This window comes from Callorhinchus milii, unplaced genomic scaffold, assembly GCF_018977255.1.
Source record: "Callorhinchus milii isolate IMCB2004 unplaced genomic scaffold, IMCB_Cmil_1.0 Scaffold2, whole genome shotgun sequence".
Taxonomy (NCBI): domain Eukaryota; kingdom Metazoa; phylum Chordata; class Chondrichthyes; order Chimaeriformes; family Callorhinchidae; genus Callorhinchus; species Callorhinchus milii.
The window spans coordinates 95,250,446-95,272,743 of record NW_024704743.1 but is presented as its reverse complement, the minus strand read 5'-3'; the positions used below and the strand labels follow the sequence as shown (position 1 = coordinate 95,272,743).

Sequence of the window (22,298 nt, the reverse complement as noted above, 5' to 3'; positions counted from 1 at the left end):
CCTCAGTGGGACTGCACAATCCTGGTTCCAGTCCTGTCTAACAACCCACCTTCATTTTATCTCCTCAAGCAGTTTCTCCTCCCAACCCCTCCTGTCGCCTGAGGTGTACTCAGGGCTCCATCTTTGGCCCCCTCCTCTTCCTCATATATATGCTCCCTCTTGGTGATGCCTTCCACGGACATGGGATAAACTTCCACATATATGTGGATAACACACAAATCTACTTCTCCTCCTCTGGCTATCCAGCCTATTCCTCAGACTTACCGAACAAGCTCGCAACCTAGGCGTCAGGTTCAACCTCGACCTCCACCTTATTGCCTGCCTCTGACCTTACCTTACCCCGGACTCAGCTGAAAAATTTGTCAAAGCAATTGTGACATCCTGACTGAACTTCTCAAATGCCCTCTTTGCCTGTCTCCCCAACTCCACCATGCACATTGATCCAACTGATCCAAAACACTGCCACCTCCATATTCACCCATACTAAACACACTTCTATCCCTCTCCATTGCACCTTCCTGCCCCATTTCCAGGTCTCTCCTAAAGACATTCATATTTGACTGTGCCTAAGGTTACCTCCCCCTCCCCCGGCTTGGAGTCGAGCTCCGCCACCGTCAAGAGTTCTGGGATGTTATATAAATGCAAGTTGATGTTGAATGGCGGCATGTGACAAGAGGTGTTCCCAAGGGTTGTTTATTGGGGCCTTAGCTTCTCACCCAACAACAAAATCACTTGGCTAAAGAATACAGAGATGTATTCAAATTTGCAGTTGACACAAAGGTAGTAGGCACAGTAAATTGTGTAGATGGGAGCAGGAAGTTACTGAAGGACATAGACAGATTAAGTGAGTGGGCAAAACTGTGGCAGATGGAGTTCAAAGTGGGAATGTATGATGTCATCCACTACGGATCCAAGAAAGACAAATCGGAATATGTTCTTCTTGGTGAGCAACTAGGAACTGTGGAGGAACAAAGGGATTTGGGTATCCATGTACACAAACCACTAAAAACTAGTTCACAGGTATAAAAGGTTATGGAAAGGCTAATGGAATGTTGGCCTTTATTTCAAGTGGCTGGAAACCAAAGGTGAGGAAATAATGCTTCAGTTGTTTAGAGTCTTGGTCAGACCTCATCTGGAGAACTGGGTTTAGGAAAGCCAGATTGGCCCTGGAGGAGGTACAACCCAGATTCACCAGAATGATATCAAGCTTTAAAGGGTTAAATTTAAGATGCCAGGTTGCATGAAGTTGGGTTGTATTAGCTTGAGTTAAGAGGGTTGAGGGATGATCAACTTGAGGTGTTTAAAATAAAAAGCCACTCTGGAGAATGCAGGCAACGATCCTTTTACCTCTCATATGCTAAGCAAGCTCTCCACTATTTGGGATAAATCCCCTCTCACACCCACAAGCCTCCAGTAGACTGACACACAAAATCTTAAGATGCTCTGGTGTGGCAACACAAAAACATTTCTCCTCAACTCAATTCTATCTGAACCCCTCTCCACCCCACTTAGCCTCAGCCTCTACCTCAGATCAGGTAATGCTTACTTCGTACTGATTTTGTTTGATTCAACATTTAAATAACATTTGCTCGGTATAATGTGAGCATGACCTCATGATAGTTTCTGATTTATTTTTCATCAACACCAGAAATACTGTAGCTTAATTTTCACGATCGATATTGTCCAGCCCGTCAACAGAAAACCTAAAAGTGAATTACTGTATTCAATTAACGTCCCAAAACACTTTGTAACTTCCAGCAAAATGAATGAGAAATCTGACTAGACAACAACCATGCTACTACTCACATGCTGTGCTCCCCACAAGAATAAAACACCCGAAATGGTTATCCATGAGGAGAACAATTTGATTCCAAAATTCCTTTGAGCCGGAATTGAACCAGCGACCTAAGGATGGCTTTGCTATGCATTCCCACCTACAGTCCTCCGCTCTACCAACTGAGCTATCGAAGGTCACAATACCTGGTCTGCAATACTTTATACCAATGTAAGCGGCTGCTTCATCACAAACTTGTTCTTCATTTGCAATCACGCCACTTGTGAAAAATTACAGTGATAGTTACAGCTGCAAATGATTGCACTCAGTGCCTTCTTAGGCAGTGCATCAGTCTCATAATAGTCTGAAGGTGCTGAGTTCAATCCTCAGAGAGGGCAAACTTTTGCAAACTACTCACTTGATTGCTCATTCTAGAAACTCAGTAAAATGCTCCTACATTGCATTTGACCACGATATTCAGGGGTATATTTCTTCCTTTGCTTCTTCATCACTCAATGTTCAATATTTTCCTTGTTGTGCAGCACTGAACAGATGGAAAACTACACTGGAGAAAGCGAGTGCTCTACCATTTGAGCTAATTCCCCTCTCACACTCACAATCCTCCAGTAGCCCAACACAACAAGTCATGTATTGAAAACATACTGATATTATCCTGCCAATTATTGCAACCTGTGCCCATGCTGCATAGGCTGCAAAAGTGCTAAATCATTTCTTTGCATCAGTTTTTACTAAGGAGGAGACAGATAAACTATTTGATCTGGAAAGAGAACTCAAAAATGTTGCAGAGGAAAGTTGTGATACTATTCATATCACTACCAGCATGGTTGCCAAACAGCTGTGCAAACTTCAGGTAATAAAACTCAGAGGCCAGATAAAATGCATCTGAGAATCCTTAAAGAAATAAGGAAGGAAGTCGCCGAAACGCTGGCACAAATCTTTCAGAAATCAGTGAATACTGTAGAGGTGCCAGAGGATTGGAGAAAAGCACATGTTACTGCTATATTTTACGAAGGTAACAAAAGTGATCCAGGAAGCTACGGATTAGTAATCGTGACGTCCATTGTGGGTTAAATTCTGGAACGGTGATATGATTGCTGTCTTAAACAACAACAAAATTACTTTTGTAAAGTGCCTTTCACGTCGGGAGGACGTCCCAAGGCACTGGATAGACAAAGTTACGGACCTGAGCTGGGGGTCGGAATTGGGAAGGGCCGAGGGCAGGGGGAGAGCAGGGAGATTAAAAGCACAGTCGAAAAAGAGGGTCTTGAGATGGGTCTTGAAGGTGGCAATGGTGGGGTCGAGGTGGAGGGACTGCGGGATGGAGTTCCAAAGGGTGGGGGCAGAGTGGTAGGAGGCCCGCCTGCCAATAGTGGGGCGAGTGAGGCGTGGGACATGAAGCAGGCTGAAGCCCATTGAGTGGAGCGAGCAGGATGATAGGGGGTTAAGAGGTCGCAGAAGTAGGGAAAAGCAAGACTGTGGATGGCTTTGAAGGTGAGGACCAGGATCTGAACTGTATCCTCTGTGTGATAGGAAGCCAGTGGAGTTGGTCAAGAATGGGGGTGATAGGATCATGGAGCCTAGTGCGTGAGAAGACACGAGCTGCAGAGTTCTGGATGATCTGCAGCCTCAGGAGGGAGGAGTTGAGGAAGCCGACAAGCAATGAGTTTGCATAGTCGAGCCTCGATGTAATGAAAGCATATATGAGGGTTTCGGCAGTCTGTGGTGTGAGACAGTGGCGGAGCTGGTCGACGTTGCAGAGGTGGGAGAAGGCAGAGCGGGTCATGGCACAGATTTGGGGTAGAAAGGGTATTTGAGGGTCAAACAAGACCCCAAGATTCCGGACTTGCTTAGTAAGGTGGAGTGTACAACCATGGATAGTGATGCTGTCAGCACCTGAGGTGAGGAGGCGCTGACGGGAGCCAATCAGGAGAGCCTCGGTCTTGTTGATGTTCAACTGAAGAAAATTAGCTCTCATTCAGGACTTGATGTCTGACAGACATTCTGTCAGGACAGCAGTGGTCCTGGAATCAAGGGTGGAGGCAAAGAGGTAGAGTTGGATGTCATCCGCATCCATGTGGAAATTCAAGGAGGACAAGGAGGTAGAGGGAGCCCTGGTCGCAGATGGACAGAATGTAATTTGTCACTTTGACCAGGGCTGTTTCTGTGCTGTAGGTGATTGGAAGGGTTCAAGAAGGGAATGGTGGGAGAGGAAGGCGCGAAGCTGAGAAGCAACAATTAATTCCAGGACCTTGGAGAGGAAATGGAGATTGTTGATAGGGTGGTAGTTGGGGAGTAGAGAAGGGTCCAGGGAGGGCTTTTTAAAGAAAAGAGTGATGACGGCAGTTTTTAATGGAGTGAGAACAGTACCAGGGGACAGAGAGAGGCTTATGATGTCAATGAGTAGAGGGGCAAGGAGGTGGAGCTGGGAGGTAAGGAGTGGGGTAGGGATGGGGTCGAGGGAGCAGGTGGTCGGTTTCATGCAGGTTATGATGGTGATGAGAGAGGAAGGGGAGACAAGTTCAATGGTGTGGAGGGAGGGATGGGTAGGGCCAGGGTGGGAAGAGGAGATGGGGAGTGGGTAGCAGATTCAGTGGCAGCTGAGTGGATTCCTTCAACTTTTGATTCGAGGGAGCAGGTGGATGGTTTCATGCGGGTTCAGCATCACCTCGCAATTGGCATTTGAGTTGAGGATGGGCGAGGTGTGAGAGGGTGGGCGGAGGAGCCGATTTGTGATAAAGAAGAGGAGCCTGCGGTTGTCCTTAGCCTCCAAGATTGTCTTGGAGTAGAACACTGATTTAGCGGAGGTGAGGGCGGATCAGTAGGATTTGATATGGTCCAGCCAGACCTGCCGATGGACCATTAGGTTTGATTTAAGTCAGTTGTGCTCAGCGGCATGCACCTGTGCTTTAATGGAGTGGAGGTGGCTGGTGTACCAAGGTGATTTAAGATTCTAAAGTGGCTAAACAACATAGATCATGACTGGCTGTTGCAACTAGTCCAGAATAGTATAACCATATGACATGGCCTGAGATTGAAGGGGGGAAAGTTCTGAACGAATCTATGGTAACACTATTTCAGTGAACGAGTTGTAAACCTGTGGAACAGGATCCCTAGAAAGATGGTTGAAGCAGAAAATGTTGATTCCTCCAAACAAAGATTAGGTAGTTTTCTTTTAGGAAATAACATTATGGGATATAGTACATAGGTAGTTCTGCACATATGTTCAAGTGACCGCCAGGAGGGTGGAAGGTGAATTAGATGGTCTTTTTTTCATCCAGCAATTCTTATGTTCTTATTAGTACAGTTTGAGATAAAAGTGAATTATACTATTCCAGTAACTTTGTAAATAAAATTGCAACTTCCAGGAATACAAACAATAAATCTGACTAGACGACAATGGTGCTACTTCTCACATGATGTACTCCCCACAAGAGTAAAACCTCCACAATGGTTGTCCATGAGGAGGGCAAATATATGCTTTGACTCTCTAGATTGAGGTATTCATCCGTAAAAAGTCCTTCAAGCCGGAATTGAACCAGCAACTTAAGGATCACTTAATTGTGCATTCCCACTACAGTCCTCATGTCTACCAGCTGAGCTATCAAAGGTCACAACACTAGGGCTGCAAAATTTTTCACAAAATTGATCTTCATTAGCAATTGCACCACTTGTGAAAAATGATGGTGATAGTTATGGCTGCAAATGATTGTACTCAGTGCCTTTTTAGAGCAGTAGGCAGCGTGTCAGTCTCATAATCTGAAGGTCCTGAGTTCCAACCACAGAGAGGGTAAACTTTTGCAAATTGCTCCCTTGATTCTCATCCTGTCCACTGAGCAAAGTATTCTCCTGCACCATTTCATCCCCATGTTCAGGCTGCAGGACACAATGTTCAATATATTCCTTGTTGTGCAGCAATGAACAGACGGAAAACTACACTGGAGAACACGGGCATCAATCCCACTACCTCTCCCATGCTAAGCAAGCGCTCTACCATTTGAGCTAATTCCTTTCCCACATTCAGAAGCCTTGAGTAGGCCGACACACCAAATCTTAAGATGCACTGATGTGCTAAGACAAAACCATTTCTCCTCAAATCAATGCTGTCTGCTCTCCTCTCCACCCAACAGCAGCCTCAGCCTCTTCCTCAGTACAGGTAACATTGCTTACACTGAACTGTATTTATCTGATTCAAACTTAAATAACATTTATTCATATCATGTGATCACGTTCAAGTTAGTTTCTAATTTCCTTTTCAGCAACTCCACAAATATCGTAGCATTGTTTTCAGTGCTGGAAATACAGTGATACTGTCCAGCCCATCAACAGAAAACCTAAAAGTGAATTACTATATTTCAGTAACTTTGCAACAAACTTTGTAACTCCCAACAATACAAACAAACATTCTGGCTAGAGAACAACCATGGTACTTCTCAAACACTGTGCTCCCCACAAGAATAAATGGTTGTCCCTGAGGAGAACAAATGTTTGTGTATGTTTATCTAGCTTTAATATCAAGCACTCCGAGATGCCGTCCAATGTGAAGAAGCGCTACAATGATGCAAGTTGTTCTTGTTGATAATTTGTACCTTAGCCCCTCTCCACCGCATGTCTCACTCAGTGTGATCCTCAGAACATGCAACTTTGATTTCTTTGTACTGATTTGATCTGATTTAACACTAACAAATATTTTCTCATATCATTTGATCACTTATTCAGGTTAGAAATTCTGCTTTTTATTAATCAAACATTTGAAGTATTCTACCAATGTTTGGTGGATGTAAACAGTGATATTGTCCAGCCCTTTTGATCAGAAAGAACAAAAGTGAATTATTGTATTCAAGTAACTTCGTAAAATACATCGCAACTTCCCGCAATACAAACAATAAATCTGACTAGACAACAGTGCTGTACTCTCATGCTGTACTCCCCACAGGAATAAAAAAACATAATAGTTGTCCATGAGGAGGAGAAATGTTTGTGTGTGATTCCCTAGCTTGATATTTTTGTGCCCAAAAATTCCTTCGAGCCGGAATTCAACCAGCGATCTAAGGATCACTTGCTTGTGCATTCTCACTACAGTCCTCCACTCTACCAGCTGAGCTATCAAAGGTCCCAGCACCAGGCCTGCAAAGCTTTATCACAAATTTGCTATTCATTTGCAATTGTGCTACTTGTGAAAAATTATGATGATAATTAAGGGATATGGGGAAAGGGTAAACTTTTGCAATCATTTTTTCTATCAGATTCACTGAGCACTTGGACAAGTATGAGACAATACAAAATACGGTATAAAACTGAATTTGTATAGTGCCTTTCACGTCGTTAGGATGTCCCAAGGCATTGGATCAAAGAAAGTTAGCATTGATTTTTGATCAAAGTGAGTCAGTGGTAGATCATATCAGACAAATCTGTTGAATTTTTTGAAGAAGTCACCAACATGTTGGATAATAGAATGTCTATGGATGTTGTCTATATGGACTATCAGAAGAACATTTGATAAGATAACAAACAAGAGATTATTAGCAAAAATGAAACCACATGGAATTGGAGGTAACTTTGTGACATGGTCTGGTAATTGTTTTGAAGGTGGGTGCCAGAGAATAGAGAGTAAGGGAATGTTTTCTGAATGGCAGGATGTGACAAGTAGTGCTTTCAAGGGATCTGTACTTTGGCCTCAGCTTTTTACCAAAATAACTTGGATAATGAATAGAGAGTTGTTTATTCAAATTTGCAATTGCCACAATGTTAGGAAGCACAGATACTCAAACCCACCCTCACCCAGCTCCACTGGCTTCACATCCCTCAGATGATCGAGTTCAAAATTCTTGTCCTCACCTTCAAGGCCCTCCATGCCACTGCTCCTCCTACCTCTCTGACCTGCTAACCTCTCATCAAACTGTCTAGTCCCACCGCTCAGCAGGTTCTGGCCTGCTCCATGTCCCACGCTGGCCATTGATGGTCAGGACCCTCAGGAACTCAATCCCATATTCCCTTCCCTCCCTGCCGCAAGACCCTCCTCTTCAACTGTGCCGTTGGCCACCCTCCTACCCTCCACCCTCCCTGATCCCAAGCCCCACCCCTCCCCCCCCGCTCGGGTACAAATCCCTGACTTTTACCGCCTTGAGACGTCCTCCTGATGTGAAATGCGCTGAACAAGTGTAATTTTGTATTGTATTGTAGAAGGGAGCAGGAGGTTATTAAAGGACATAGACAGATTACGTGAGTGGGCAAAACTGTGGCAGAAGGAGTTCAATGTGGGAAAGTTTTAAGTCAACCACTATGGATCCAGGAAGGCAAATCAGAATATGTTCTTCATGTTGAGAAACTAGGAACTGTGGAGGAGGAAAGGGATTTGGGTGTCGATGTATACAAACCATTAAAACTAGTTCACAGGTATAAAAAGTAAAGAAAGGGCTAATGGCTTGATGGCCTCTATCTCATGGGACTGTAATACAATGGACAGGAATTGATGCATCAGTTGTACAGAGCCTTGGTCAGACCCTATCTGGAGTACTACGTTTAGTTTTGGGCAACACACCTCAGGGAAGATAGATCAGTCCTGGATGGGGTACTACACAGATTCACTAGAATTATACAAGGTATTAAAAGGTTAAATTAAGAGGCCACATTGCATGAAGTTGTCTGGTATTACCATACATTTAGAAGATTGAGGGATGATCGATTTGAAGTGATTAAAATGAAGATCTACACTGGAGAATGCGGGCATCGATCCCGCTACCTCTCACATGCTAAGCGAGCGCTCTACCATTTGAGCTAATTCCCCTCAAACACACAAGCCTCCAGTAGGCCGACACACTAAATCTTAAACATTTATTTTTTCCTCAACCTATTGCTATCTGATGCTCTCTCTCCTCCCATCACCCTCAGTGTAATCCTTAGAATAGGCAACACATTATCTTCATTAAAACTCCCACCATGTACCATATCATTGTCAATGAAAACGCTGATATCTTCATCCTCACTGAGACCTGGATCACACCAGGTTTCACCTTTCGCCTTGCTGAAGCTGCCCCACCTGGTTACACATTCCACCATATCTCACAACCCAACCATGATGGTGGTGACGTGGCTCTCATCTCAAGTTCTTCAATGGGTCTTTTGCATTTATCATCTGATCCTTCCCCTCTTTTGAGCATCTTACTCTCTATCATCGCCCCAATGTTTCCCTTAAAAGTGTCCTCATTTATCTTTCCCCCAAACCCTCCCCCATCTTCTTTACTTTCATCCCAATTACTCCCACCTCCCTCTCAACCACCATCGCCCAGATGAAGCCAACCACCTACTGCCTCGATCCCCTCCCCACCCAGCTTCTGGTCACCAAACTTCCCTCCTCTTGCCCCTGCTGCCAAACACGATCAACCAGTCTCTCTCCTCTGGTTCTGTTCCTCTCCTGCTTAAAACTGTTGTCATCACTCCCTTCCTCAAAAAAAAAACACACTTGACCCCTCCAACCTCACAAATTACTGACCCATTTCCATCTACCCAATCCTTGCCAAAGCTCTGGAATGCATTGCTTTCACTTCTCCCTTCACTCCCTCTTTGAGTTCCTCCAAGCTGGTTTCTGCCCTGCCCATAGCACAGAGACGGCGCTTGTCAAGGTCACAAACAATATCCTCTCTCCCAGAAGCCGGATTGGAGGGGTTCAAAGAGGGAATGGCGAGAGAGAAAGGAGTGGAGCTGGGACACGGTGACTCGTTCCAGGACCTTGGAGAGGAATGGGAGGTTAGAGATGGAGTGGTAGCTGGAAAGGAGGGAAGGAACCTACCAACCTGCCCACTCTCTCCGTTCAGCAGGCTCCGGCCTGGACCATGTCTTCCGCCCGACCCGACCTACCATCGGCTGCCGGGCTTTCAGCCTCTCTGCCCCCACACTCTGGAACTCCAGCCGTCCCTTTGCCTTGCTTCCTCCCTTGCCTCCTTCAAGGTCGGTCTCAACACCCTTCTCTTCGACCATGCCTTTGGTCGCCCTCCCACCTCTTTGCCTTCCCCCACCCATACACCACCCCTCCCTCATGCTCGGGCCCCGACACATAACTGTTCAGCTCTTTGGGACGTCCTCCTGATGTGAAAGGCGCTCTATAAATGTAATTTAGTTTTTCTTCTTCTTGTTATCCTCAAATCAATGCTATCTGATCTCCTCTCCACTCAACATCAGCCTAAGCATCTTCCTCAGAGCAGGTAATGTTGCTTACTTTGTATTTAGGTTAAAATTGTGGGAGGGTTTATTGTACACTACAAATGTTCTAGAGGTGCCAGGGGACTGGAGAAAGGCAAATGTTACTATTATTTTTTAGAAAGGTAACAAATGTGATCCAGGAAGCTACAGACTGGTAAGCTTGATGTCCACTGTGGATAAAATTCTGGAGAATCTTATTAAGGATAAAATCATGGAGTACCTGGAAAGAAATAAAATCAAAAATGATAGCCAATAAGGGTTCATGAAGGGGAGAACTTGCCAAACTAATTTACTGGTTTTCTTTGATGGTATGATAAGGGAGCTTGATAAGGGTCAGGCTATGAATGTTGTATATCTGGATTTCAGTAAGGCCTTTGACACAGTTTCTCTTGAGAGGCTGGTACTGAAAGTAAAGAAGCGGGAATTAGTGTGAGTATATTACAATGGATATGCAACTGATTGACAGAAGAACTGAGAGGGTGGTACAGGGAATGTCATCAGATTGGAAAATGTTACCAGTAGATTTCCACAAGGGTCTGTTTTGGGACCTCTTCTGTTTCATCATTTTACAAATGATTTGGAATAGAAGTCGCAAGCACAGTGGCTAAATTTGCAGATGACACCAAGCTAATGTAGGTGGTAGATTACAAAGCGGAACAACATAGGTTACAGGAGGATTTGATCATTCTTGATATTTGGGCTGATCGGTGGCAGATGAAATTCAATGTGGAGAAATGTAAAATACTTCACATGTGGACAGAAAATCCAGGAAGAGACTATTATTTGAACAGAAGGAAAATAATATGCATGAAAAATGAAAAGTACGTGGAAGTCCTGATTGACAATAAATTGAAGCTCTCGCAACAATGCTGTGTGCCAGTGAGTAAAGCAAACCGGATGTTAGGATGTATCAAAACATTGAAGAATGAGAGGGGATTTGATTGCTGCCTTTCAGATTCAAAAGGAGCTAAACGACGTAGATCTTGACAAGTTGTTTTAACTAGTCCTGAAGATTAAAACCAGAAGACACGGTCTGAGATTGAAGGGGAACAAATTTAGAATAAATCTATGGAACACTATTTCAGTGAGCGAATAGTAAACCTGTAGAAACAGGCTATGTAGGGAGAAGGTTGAAGCAGGAAATGTTGATTCCTTCAAAAACAGATGAGGTAGTTTTCTTTTAGGAAATAACATTATGGGATATAATACATAGATAGTTCTGCACATGTGAGCATACAACTGCTGGGAAGGTGATTAGATGCACCTTGGTCTTTTTTTGGTCTAGCATTTCTTATGTTCTCATGTTCTTATTAGTACAGTTTAAGATAAAAGTGAATTACACTATCCAATTAACTTTGTAAATAACATTGTAACTTCCAGCAACAATAAATGTGATTCAATGAGATTGGTGCTACTTCTCACATGCTGTACTCCCCACAGGAATAAAACACCCACAATGGTTGTTCATGAGGAGGGCAAATAAATGTGTCTGATTCTCTAGCTTGATATTATTATCACTAAAACTTCCTTTGAGCAGGAATTGAACCAGCAGCCTAATGATGACTTGCTTGTGCTTTCCAAAGACAGTCCTCTGCTCTAAAAGCTAAGCTATTGAAGGTCACAACACCAGGCCTGCAAAGCTTTTTCACAAAATTGCTCTTCATTATCAATCGTGCCACTTGTGAAACATGATGGCGATAGTTACGGTTGCAAATGATTGCACTCAATGCCTTCTTAGCGCAGTAGGTAGCGCGTCAGTCTCATAATCTGAAGGTCCTGAGTTCGATCCTCAGAGAGGGCAAACTTTTGCAAATTGCTCACTTTATTCTAATTCTGCCCATTTAATAAAATGTTCTCCTGCACCATTTGACCAACATGTTCAGGCTGCAGGACACAATTTTCAATATTTTCCATGTATTGTATTGCATTGTATTGAAGTAATGTCACAAAAACGTTGTCCATGAAAAGGACAAGTCGATATGTGTGATTCTCTAGCTTGACATTGTGGCCCTAAACATTCTTTCGAGCCAGAATTGAACAAGCGTCATGAGGACCAAATCTTAATATGCAGTGACCACAACAAGACAAATACATTTCTCCTCAAATCAATCCTATCTGAGATCCTTTCCACCCCAAGGCACTCTCAGTGTGATACTCAGAACAGGCAACTCTGCTAACTTTGTACTGATTTTATCTGTTTCAACACGTAAATACTGTTTACTCATGTCATGTGACAATAATATCAAGGTAGGTTCCGATATCTTTCTCATCAAACCCACGATTATTATAGAAATGATTTCGGTGTTCGGAAATACAGTGATAATGTCCCGCCATCATCAACAGAAAAAACGAAGTGAACTTCTCTATTTCGGTAACGTTGTAAAAAAACTTCCAGCGATACAAACAATAAATGTGACTAGAAAGCAATGGTGCTACTTCTCCAGGCTGTACTCCGCACAACGATAAAACACCCACAATGATTGTCCATGAGGAGGACAAATGGATGCGCCTGATTCTCTAACTTAATATTTTGACACCAAAAATTCCTTCGAGCCGGAATTGAACCAGCGACCTAAGGATGACTTTGTTGTGCATTCCCACTACAGTCCTCCGCTCTACCAGCTGAGCTATCGAAGGTCACAACACGAGGCCTCCAAATATTTTTCACAAACTTATTCTTCATTTGCAATTGTGCTACTTGTCATAAGTGATGGTGATAGCTCCGGCTGCTGATGGGTGCACTCAACAACAACAACAACATTATATTTGTATAGCGCCTTTCACGGTGGGAGGATGTCCCAGTGTACAGCATTTCAGACCCGAGCTGGGGTCAGGGAGGTAGAAGGGAGGGGAAGAGAAAAGGGGCTAGCCGATGGCATGGTCGAAGAGGATGTCGAAGAAGAAGAAGAAGAAAAAAAGAAGAAAAAGGAGAAGATACTCAGTACCTTCTTAGTGCAGGAGGCAGCGCATCAGTCTTATAATCTGAAGGTCCTGAGTTTGATCCTCAGAGAGGATCCTCATTTGTTCTATCACCAGCAACAGTGTGCCTGAGCACTTGGACAAATATGATACAATACAAATTGCAATACAAAATTACACTTGTATAGCATCTTTACAGAGAATGTCCAAAGGTGCTGGATCAAGGAGTCAGCATGGATTTGTGGTCAATGTGAGTCAGCTTTGAAGGTTAGGTCATATCTGACAAATCTGGTTGAATTTTTGAGGAGGTCACCAACATGTTGGATAAGAGAATGTCTATGGATGTTATCTAATTGGACTTTCAGAAGAACATTTTATGAAGCTACAAACAAGAGATTATTAGCAAAAATGAGAGAGCATGGAATTTGAGGTAACCTTGTGACATGGCTTGGTAATTGTTTGTGAGGCAAGTGTCAGAGAGTAGGGATAAAGGGAATGTTTCCACATAAACTCTCTGACCCACAACTGTGGCCACCCCACGGCTTGACATCCTCAAACTGTCCATCACAGACAAGGCCATCTTAGTCCATTTCCTCATTTCCCTATCATCCCACACCACCCTTCCCTCTTCCAAACTTTCCACCATCTTTTTCTGACCTGGGAATAAGATTCCACCTGATTCCCTCATGAATTACCTCTCTTCCTTGGATTTCTTCTCCCTCCAACCTTCCACTAACAGTAATCCTAATGCAGCCATCCTGTTGCTAAACAACTCTCTATCTGCAACCCTCAACTCCCTTATCCCCTGAAATCCAGGTTTGTCTCTGAATCGACCCACACCCTCTTGTATAACTGTCACCTACGCTCCCTTACAACTAAAACCTGGAAGCTCGAGTGCAGATGGCACAAATCCAGCTTCACAATTCACCGCTTGCTGTGCTCGAGATTCTCCGCAACTATTGCCTCTCCCTCTAGTAGGTGAACACTGCCTTTTACTCCAAAACAATTTCGGAGGCAAAGAACAATGCACCATCCTTCACCTCATCAGCACATTCCTCTCAAACTGTTTCCATCCTCACCTCTAACGACAAGGACAAGAGGTCCTAGACTTCTTTGTGTCAAAGATTGACACAGACCACGCCCCAATCCCTACACTCCTTTGCCCCAATTACTCCCACATCCCTCTTAACCACCATTTCCCAGAAGAAGCCCATCACGTGCTGCCTCAAAACCTTCCCCATCCACCTTCAGGTCTCCCAACTCCCCTTGTTTCGTCCCTGCTGGCCAACATGATCAACCAGTGTCTGTCCTTTGATTCTGCTCCACTCCTCCTCATCACGACCCTCTTCAAAAAACTCACACTTGACCCATCCAAACTCATAAATTACTGACCTATTTCCAACCACCCACTCCTTAACAAAGCACTGGAATTGCCAATAAATAGGTTTGCTCTCACTTCTCCCTCTATTCCCTCCTCGAGCCCTTCCAGTCTGATTTCTGCTCTAACCATAGCACAGAGGTAGCGCTTGTCAAAGTCACAAACAAAATCGTCTCTCTCTGTGACCAGGGTTCCTTGTACCTCCTCATCCTCCTGAACCTCTCCGATGCACATGACACAGTTGACAACGCTATCCTCATCCACCACCTCGACTCCATCATCCACCTCAGTAAGACTGCAATATCCTCGTTCCAGTCCTAACTAACAAACCTCCTTCACTTTATTTCCTCGAACAGTTTTTCCTCCCATCCCTGCCCGATCACCTGTGGTGTACCCCAGGGCTCCATCCTTGGTCCCTTCCACTTCCTCATCTATGTGCTCCCTCACAGCGATATGATCCGCAGACATGAGATAAAGTTCCACATATATGCAGATATCATACAAATCTACTCCGCCTCCAGCTATCCAGCCTATCCATTAGACTTATCGAACCAGTGCGCCACCGAGGCATCAGGTTCAAATGCCAATTGTTTCCTTTCCCACATCCGATCCCTCACCACGACCGCATTCCTCCATTTCAGCCACATTGCCCGCCTCCGACCGTACCTTACCTCGGACGCAGCCGAAAAATTTGTCCATGCGTTTATCATCTCCCAACTGGTCTTCTGAAATGCCCTCTTTGTCGATCTCCCCAGCTCCACCATGCACAGGATCCAACTGATCCAAAACTTCGAAGCCCATATACTCACCCGTACTAAATATATTTGCTCCATCCCTCCGTTTTGCCCCTTCATTCCCCATTTTCGAGTTGCGCCTCAAGAACTTCCTATTCGATTGCGCCAACAGTCACCTCCCCATCTCCCCGGCTTGTAGTCAAGCCCCGTCACTGTCAAGCTCTCTGGAACTTTATACAAATGCGAGTTTTTTGTTGTTGTTGAATGGCGGGATGTGACACGAGGTGTTCCCAAGGCATTTTTTTAGTCCTCAACTTCTCACCCAACATTAAAATCACTTGGTTAGGGAATACAGAGTCGTGTATTCAAATTTGCAGTTGAAATCAAATTAGGAGGCACAGTAAATTGTGTAGATGAGAGCAGGAAGTTACTGAAGGATATAGACAGATTAAGTGAGTGGACAAAACTGTGGCTGTTGGAGTTCAATGTGGAAAAGTGTGAGATCATCCACTATGACCCAAGAAGGCAAATCAGAATATGTTCTTCATGTTAAGAAACTAGGAACTGTGGAGGAGGAAAGGGATTTGGGTGTCCATATACACAAACCACTAAAAACTAGTTCACAGGTATAAAACATTATCAAAAAGCTAATGGAATGTTGGCCTTTATTTCGAGGGTCTGGAAACCACAGGTGAGGAAATAATCCTTCAGTTGTTTAGAGCCTTGGTCAGACTCCATCTGGAGAACTGTGTTTAGTTTTGGGTACCGCATCTCAGGAAAGATAGATTGGCCCTGTTGGTTGTACAACCCAGATTCACAAGAAAAACACCAGGCCTTCAAGGGTTAAATTAAGATGCCAGGTTGCATGAAGCTGGGTTGTATTACCTTGAGTTAAGAGGTTTGAGGGATGTTCAACTTGAGGTGTTTAAAATGGAAAACTACACTGGAGAATGGAGGCTTCAAATCAGATACATTTCACATGCTAAGTGAGAGCTCAACCATTTGAGCTAATTCCCCTCTCACACCCACAACAACAACAGGATTGCATTTATAGAGCGCCTTTCACGTCGGGAGGACGTCCCAAGGTGCTGGACAATTGGGTCGGGGCCTGCAGGCTGACTCATCAAATCTTAAGATGCTCTGATATGGCAAGACAAAAATATTTCTCCTGAAATTAATGCTATGTGAGCCCCTCCACACCCCACTTAGCCTCAGCCTCTTCCTCACATCAGCTAATGCTTACTTTGTACTAATTTTGTCTGATTCATCATTTAAGTGCAAGCATGACCTTGTGATAGTTTCTGATTTATCTTTCATCAACATCACCAATATTGTAGCATTGTTTTTAGTGTTGGAAATATAGTGTTTTAATGCAGCTCATCAACAGAAAATCAAAAAGTGGGTTACTGTATTCAAGTATGTCACAGAAAACTTTATAACTCCCAACAACACAAACAAGAAATCTGACTAGACAACAACCTTGCTACTTCTCATCTGCTGTGCACCCAACCAGAACAAAACACCCGCAATTGTTGTCCACGCTGAGGACACATATATATGCTCCGCTAGCTTGATATTTTGACACCAAAAATTCCTTCGAGCCGGAATTGAACCAGCGACCTAAGGATGACTTTGCTCTGCATTCCCACTACAGTCCTCCGCTCTACCAACTGAGCTATCGAAGGTCTGCAAAGCTTTATCACAAACTTGGTCTTCATCCATTGGCACCTTTTGCCTTAAAAGAGCCATCATCACCCTTATCCTCAAAAAACCTTCCCCGGACTCATTCCTGCTCTCAAATTACCACCCTATCTCTGACTTCACTTTCCTGTCAAAATTCCTTCAATGTGTTGTTCCTTCCCAGCTTTGCTCCTTCCTCTCCTGCCACTCCCTATACGAAACCACCATTCGGGTTTCCATGCTGTACGCAACACAGAAACAGCCCTGGTCAATGTGACAAATGACATTCTGTCCACTTTTGGCCAGGCTTCTGTCCTTGAATGGTTCAGATCCTACTTTTTACATGGTCTCCACTTTGTCTCTACAAACAGCTTCTAGTCCAGTCTTCGCACTGTCTTGTATGATGTTCCTCAGGGCTCTGTTCTTGCTACTTGCCTCTTCAACCTGTAAATGCTGCCTCTTCGTGACATCATCCGCAGACATGGGGTCAATTTCCACATATATGCGGATGACACTCAACTCTATCTCTCTGCCTCCATCCTCAAATTCATGACAACTGACATCTTGACAGTGTTGCCAGACATCGAATCCTGGATGAGAGCTAACTTCACAGTTGAACGTCAACAAGCCTGAGGCCCTCCTGATTGGCTCCCATCAGCACCTCCACACCTCAGACACTGGCAGCATCACCATTCATGGATGCACACTAAAAATCATTGAGCCACTCTGGACACTTGGCATCTTGTTTAACCCTCAACTGTCCTTTTTATCCCACACTCGTGCCATGACCCACTCTGTCTTCCCGACCTCTGCAACATTACTTTGCTCCACCTGACACCTCAGGCTGCCAAAACTGTCATCAACGCGTTCATCACATCTCATGTCAACTACGCCAACTCCCTGCTTTTCAGCCTTCCCAACTTATCCCTCCATTTCTGGATGATCTACAGCTCATGTCCACTTCAGCACCAGACTCCGTGACCCTTTCACCCCCACCCTCACTCATCCGGCTACAGTGGCTCCTCATCCCTCAGAAGATGGAGTTCAAAATCCTAGTCCTCACCTTCAATGCCCTTGACAGTCTTGCCCCTTCCTAACTCAGTAACCTGCTAACCCCTTATCAACATGTCCGCTCTCTCACTCAGCAGGCTCCGGCCTTCCTAGCCTGCCCCACCATCAGTGGTCGGGCTTTCAGCCTCTCTGCCCCCACACTTTGGAACTCCATCCCACATTCCCTTCACCTCATTCCCTCCCTTTTATCCTTCAATGAACGCCTGAAGACACTTTGACTGCACCTTCGGTATCCCCCTACCTTCCCCCTCCACCCACATCGCTCGGGTCCAAATCCCTGATTGTCCATGCCCTTAGCATGTCCTCCCAACGTAAGAGGTGCTACGTAAATGTAAATTATTCATTTGCAGTAGTGCTTCTTGTGAAAAATGATGGTGATAGTTGTGGCTGCAAAAGATTGCACTCAGTGCTCTTTAGCACTCAGCGCTCTCTTAGTAAGCAGCGCGACAGTCTCATAATCCGAAGGGAAAAAAAAGAAGTCGCTGGGAACACTCAGAAGGTCAGGCTACGAGTCATTGAAATTTGTGATCCTTGCCATCTTAAACAAAGAAAAGCAGTCTTTTGTTAATGTGCTGAATGAGGCAAAAGATAAAATAGAGTTGAGGATGAGGGCATTTCTGAGATAAAGTGTGCTGGTGATGCTGATGGGAAAGGTTGAGAGTATGCCTGTATCAACACATGCTGAAGACAGCAGATCAAATGAGGTGGCAAGAGCAGTGATCAGAAGAGAGCTGAATTTCACGGAGGCACCTGCAATCATGGGTGGATTGAAAGCAGGATGGGTGAAATGTAAAACAGAATCAATATGGAATTAGTTGCAGTTTAAAACAGTTACTGAGGAAAGAGATGTGGCTGTGAAAATGGATTTTAGTGAATACATCATCAAACACAAGTAGGGAAACAAATAGCAAAGAAGGTGAGCAGGGTAAAAGGGAAGAACGAAGGTCAAGAGGTCCTTGCCTCATGACCTAGGAAGAATATCTTTGCCTTAACTGCTGAGTGTTCCCAGCGACTTCTGTTTTTGTTTCAGATTTCCAGCATCTGCAGTATTATGTGTTTCATAATCTGAAGGTCCTGAGTTCAATCCTCAGAGAGGGCAAACTTTTGCAAATTAATCACTTTATTCTCATTCTAGCCACTCAGAAAAACGTACAATTTGACCACGATGTTAAGGCTGCATTTTTCTTCCTTTGCTTCCTCAGGACACAATGAAGATAGCTTGTATTACCTTACAGTTACAAGTGATTAAAACAAAAAAACTACACTGGAGAATGCAGGCATCGATTATACACAACAGATGTTGTAGTATTTGTAGCATCATTTCATGTATTGAAAACATAAATCCCTTTTTGCATCAGGTTCTACTAAGGAGGAGATGGATAAATTACTTTATCCGGAAAGAGAACACCAAACATTTTGCAGGTGATAGTTACGATAATAATCATATCAGTACCAGCATGGTTGCCAAACACAGCTGTGCAAACTTAAGGTAAATACAACTCAGAGGCCAGATAAATTCCATCTGAGGAGCCTTAAGAAACTAAGGGAGGAAGTTGTAGAAGTGCCAGGGGACTGGAAAAGGCAAATGTTACCCCTAGTTTTTTTTTAGATAGGTAACAGAACTGATCCAGGAAGCTACAGACTGGTAAGCTTGATGTCCATTGTGGGTAAAATTCTGGAGAATCTTATTAAGGATAAATTCATGGAGCACCTGGAAAGAAACAAAATCATAAATGATAGCAAATAAGGGTTCATGAAGGGGGGAACTTGCCAATCTAATTTAGTGGTTTTCTTTGATGGTGTGATAAGGGAGCTTGATATGGGTCATGCTATGTTGTATCTTTGGATTTCAGTAAGGCCTTTGATACAGTTCCTCTTGATAGGCTGGTACTGAAAGTAAAGAAGTGGGAATCAGTGTGAGTATATTACAATGGATCCGTAACTGGTTGACGGAGGAACCGAGAGGGTGGTGGTACAGGGAATGTCATCAGATTGGAAAATGTTACCAGTAGATTTCCACAAGGGTCTATTTTGGGACCTCTTCTGTTTCATCTTTTTATAAATGATTTGAAGTAGAAGTCGCAAGCACAATGGCTAAATTTGCAGATGACACCGAGCTAATGAAGGTAGTAGATTGCAAAACGGAACAACATAGGTTACACGAGGTGGCAGATGTAATTCAACGTGGAGAAATGTAAAATACTTCACATGCGGACAGAAATTCCAGGAAGGGATTATTATTTGAACAGAAGGAAAAAAATACCCATGAAAAATGAAAAGGACGTGGAAGTCCTGATTGACAGTAAATTAAAGCTCTCGCAACAATGCTGTGTGGCAGTGAGTAAAGCAAACCGGATGTTAGGATGTATCAAAAGATCAATAGCAAGCCAAAATTGTGACCACCATATAAATCATTGGTGAGACCATACTAAGAGTACTTACACAGTTGTGGTTTCCCCAGTACAAAAAGGATGTTGGAGAACTCGAGAGGATACAGAGAAGTGTAACTAGAAATGATTGAGGGAAAAGGGATTGGACTATTAGGAGTGACGAAGTAAATGGTGCATGTTGACGATGGAAAAGAGAAGACTGAGAGGGGATATAATTGCTGCCTTTAATATTCTAAAGGGGCTAAACGACGTGGATCATGACAGGTTGTTTTAACTAGTCTGAAAATTAAAACCAGAGGATGCAGCCTGAGATTGAAGGGGAAAAAATTCAGAATAAATCTGCAGAAATATCATTTCACTGAGCGAATAGTAAACCTGTGAAACAGGTTCCCTCGGGAGAAGGTTGAAGCAGGAAATGTTGATTCCTTCAAAAATACAAGAGGTAGTTTTCTTTAGGAAATAACATTATGGGACAAAGTAAATAGATAGTTCTGCACGTGTGAGCATGCAACTACCGGGAAAGGTGGAAGGCGATTAGATGGGACTTGGTGTTTATTTTGGTCCCGCAATTCTTATGTTCTTATGTTCTGTTAGTACAGTTAAGATAAAAGTGAACTACACTATTCTAGTAACTTTGCAAATAACATTGTAACTTCCAGCAATACAAACAATAAATGTGATTAGATGACAATGGTGCTACTTCTCACATGCTGTACTCCCCACAAGAATAAAACTCCCACAATGGTTGTCCATGAGGAGGGCAAGTAAATGTGTCTGATTCTCAAGCTAGTTATTTTCATCACTAAAAATTCCTTTGAGCAGGAATTCGACCAACAACCTAATGACGACTTGCTTGTGCATTCCAACGACAATCCTCCGCTCTAAAATCTAAGCTATCAAAGGTCACAACACCAGGCCTGTAAAGATTTTACACAAAACTGCTCTTCATTAGCAATCGTGCTACTTGTGAAACATGATGATGATAGTTACCGCTGCAAATGATTGCACTCAGTGCCTTCTTAGCGCAGTAGGCAGCGCGTCAGTCTCATAATCTGAAGGTCCTGAGTTCGATCCTCAGAGAGGGCAAACTTTTGCAAACTGCTAACTTTGTTATAATTCTGCCAAAGTAATAAAATGTTCTCCTGCACCATTTCACCACCATGTTCAGGCTGCAGGACACAATGTTGAATATTTTCCGTGTAGTTCAGCAATGAAAGATGAAAAACTTCACTGGAGAATGCGGGCATCGATCCCGCTACCTCTCACATGCTAAGCGAGCGCTCTACCATTTGAGCTAATTCCCCTCTCATACTCATAAGCCTCCAATATGCTGACACACCAAATCTTAAAATGCACCGACTTGGCAAGGCGAAAATATTTCTTCTGAAATCAATGCTACCTTAGCCCCTCTTCATCCCACATCAGCAGCAGCCTCTTCCTCAGAACAGGCAACGTTGCTTACTTACACTGATTTTAGTGATTCAACACTCAAAAACGTTTTCTGATATCATGTGACCATGCTTCCAAGGTAGTTTCTGATTTCTTTTTCATCAACACCACAAATATGGCAGCATCATCTTCAATGTTGGAATACAATGATATTGTCCAGAAATTAAATAGAAAAAACTAAAAGTGGACTATTGTATTCAAGTAATGTCACAAAAACGTTGTCCATGAAAAGGAAAAGTCTACGTGTGTGATCCTCTAGCTTCATATTGTGTTCCTAAAAATTCTTTCGAGCCAGAATTGAACCAGCGACATTAGGACCAAATCTTAATATGCAGTGACCAGAGCAAGACAAATAGATTTCTCCTCAAATCAATCCTATCTGAGATCCTTTCCACCCCAAGGCACTCTCAGTGTGATACTCAGAACAGGCAACGCTGCTTATTTTGTACTGATTTTATCTGTTTCAACACGTTAATACTGTTTGCTCATGTCATGTGACCATAATATCAAGATAGTTTCCGATTTCTTTCTCATCAAACCCACGAACATTTTAAAAATGTTTCCAGGTTGGAAATACAGTGATATTGTCCAGCCATCGTCAACAGGAAAAACGTAGTGATCTTCTGTATTTCTGTAACGTTGTAAAAAAAACTTCCAGCGATACAAACAGTAAATGTGACTAGAAA

The 22,298-nt window shown here is 43.5% G+C and overlaps 6 non-coding genes across 6 annotated transcripts; 2 read left to right on the top strand and 4 right to left on the bottom strand.

The window, feature by feature from the left end:
* Positions 1 to 1,877: 1,877 nt before the first annotated feature.
* trnay-gua lies at positions 1,878 to 1,971 on the bottom strand. Its single transcript has 2 exons — positions 1,935 to 1,971; positions 1,878 to 1,913 (listed from the first exon to the last, which is right to left on the bottom strand). It is a non-coding gene; the product is annotated as a tRNA-Tyr (tRNA).
* A 4,841-nt stretch (positions 1,972 to 6,812) lies between these two features.
* Positions 6,813 to 6,905, bottom strand: trnay-gua. The gene is made up of 2 exons: positions 6,869 to 6,905; positions 6,813 to 6,848 (listed from the first exon to the last, which is right to left on the bottom strand). It is a non-coding gene; the product is annotated as a tRNA-Tyr (tRNA).
* Positions 6,906 to 11,719: 4,814 nt separating this feature from the next.
* Positions 11,720 to 11,792, top strand: trnam-cau. Its single transcript has one exon. It is a non-coding gene; the product is annotated as a tRNA-Met (tRNA).
* Positions 11,793 to 12,535: 743 nt separating this feature from the next.
* Positions 12,536 to 12,628, bottom strand: trnay-gua. The gene is made up of 2 exons: positions 12,592 to 12,628; positions 12,536 to 12,571 (listed from the first exon to the last, which is right to left on the bottom strand). It is a non-coding gene; the product is annotated as a tRNA-Tyr (tRNA).
* Positions 12,629 to 16,614: 3,986 nt separating this feature from the next.
* trnay-gua lies at positions 16,615 to 16,707 on the bottom strand. The gene is made up of 2 exons: positions 16,671 to 16,707; positions 16,615 to 16,650 (listed from the first exon to the last, which is right to left on the bottom strand). It is a non-coding gene; the product is annotated as a tRNA-Tyr (tRNA).
* A 4,469-nt stretch (positions 16,708 to 21,176) lies between these two features.
* Positions 21,177 to 21,249, top strand: trnam-cau. Its single transcript has one exon. It is a non-coding gene; the product is annotated as a tRNA-Met (tRNA).
* The last annotated feature ends 1,049 nt before the right edge of the window (positions 21,250 to 22,298 follow it).